The sequence below is a fragment of the Cannabis sativa genome, chromosome 9, assembly GCF_029168945.1.
Source record: "Cannabis sativa cultivar Pink pepper isolate KNU-18-1 chromosome 9, ASM2916894v1, whole genome shotgun sequence".
Taxonomy (NCBI): domain Eukaryota; kingdom Viridiplantae; phylum Streptophyta; class Magnoliopsida; order Rosales; family Cannabaceae; genus Cannabis; species Cannabis sativa.
This window is the reverse complement of record NC_083609.1, coordinates 21497716-21499756: the sequence shown is the minus strand read 5'-3', so window position 1 is coordinate 21499756 and position 2041 is coordinate 21497716.

Below are 2041 nucleotides of genomic sequence, written 5' to 3'. Positions count from 1 at the left end.
AAGATTATAGTGTTGTCGCAAAGGAATATAATCTTTATTGTATGTTCAAAAGTAGATTCCCTGATTTGTCAGAACACTGGATTTAGACTGACATGGTATAATCATCGATAGGTATTCTTACACCTTGGAAAAGTGTTATGTCCTTTCCAGGACATTGGCAAAGTTTACCAGTATCGGATGCATGGAGTATGCATTGGAATGGACCGATATTGAACTTTGAATTAGATTTTGAAACTTACCGTAAACATCTATTCAATTCAATATCATAAGTTGATCCTAGATCACATGATCGAAATCCTGATATGGTTAGGCTCAATTTCAAGAGTATTATTCATGTTCTTTGATTTGTTAGTTAAGCCTAATCTTTAGTCTGGGCAATACGTACATTTTGGGAACACGGTAGTGCAATTGAGTGGGAGCGCTAACATAAATATGGAATCTATAGCTTCTATTTGGCAAATAGAAGTAAAGGATGATTTCCTTCGAGCTTAACCAAACGAAGATAAATGGTGGAGATCTCATTTCACTTAGGTGAAATATCATTTATACAGGGTTGAGTGCTTTAAGGATAAAATACATTGTAGGGTGTTACGGTAATTTAATCATGTACAGTGTAAATCATCTATATAGAGGATCATTGATCACATTAGGGTTATAACAATGGATAACTGATGACGTGTCTATATCGTGGAACATATAGAGCGTTTCTATATGACTGAGAGTGCAATTCCAAGTTCTAAGTGTGGATTCAATGAGGAATTAATAAGTTAGGGAATTTACTTGGTAAATTCGATTCGACTTATTGGAAGCTCGGTTATATAGACCCATGGTCCCCATACTAGTTGAGTCCATACTGCTTGTAAGACTCAGTTAATTGATTTTAATTAATCAATTATAATTCTAAAAGTTAGACTATGTCTACTTTATGAATTCTCACAGTTTAAGGATGAAATCGTAAGGAAAAGGGTTTCTAGGTTTAATTATTAATTAAGAGACTTTGTATGTCTAATTAATAATTACTTTAAATGACAATATTATTTAATAATCTATTTTAGTTATTAAATAATTAGTTTTGGCATTTAAATGATTAGAATTGAAAAAATGGCATTTTTGGAGAAATTGAAATAAAATTGAGGAAACTGCAAAATCCAAGTGAGGCCCATATTTCCTCTATGGCCGAAGCACTCCCTTTGTGTTTCCCAATTATTATTTTTATTTTTTAATTGTCATGTAATTGCTAATCAAAGCCTAGCTATAATAGGAAAGTGGTGAATCACACTAAATAAGGCAGTTAATCAATTACACAGCAAAAGAGGAAACTGTTTTATTTGGAAAGTTGTGCTCTCCCTTCTCCCTATATAAAGCAACCTTTGTGTCTCTTCTCTTGCATGTTATCAGCCACGAAATTGAGAGAGAAAAAGAGAGAAAATTTCAAAATCCTTGTGAGATGAGTAGTGCCCACACACATTAAGTGGTATCTCAATCATAGTATGGAAGACTATGGAATTTCTGCATCAAAGAAGGAGAAAAGAAGATCCAGGTTCAGATCTTGGTGATGCTCTACTACAGAAAGGAATCAAGGGCTAGAGATCTGAACGGAAGGAGTCATATTATTCCGCTGCACCCACTGTAAGGTTTTCTAACTTTATATGTATTTATTTTCATTGTTTAAGAATTCATATTAGGTTGTTAATCCAACATACTTGTTAGTAAATCTAGATCCTGGTAAAATAATTTCCAACAACTGGCACCAGAGCCATGGTAATGATTTACTTTCATCTAATATGAATTAAAACGATGATTGATATGTTCTGTGTTGATTTGGATGGTTTCATGTTGGTTTATGTGCTTATGTGATGAATGTTGATGTTGTACGAAATTTTTCCATGAAATATATTTTTTCAATTTTTGAAAATATTTTATTTGGATTCCTTGTGAAAAATTAAGCAATTTTGTTTTTTACGGAACTCGATTCTGATAAAAATTGAGAAAGATATGAATTTTGGAAGATTGGAAATCATGGTTGCTGCATGCAGCCTAT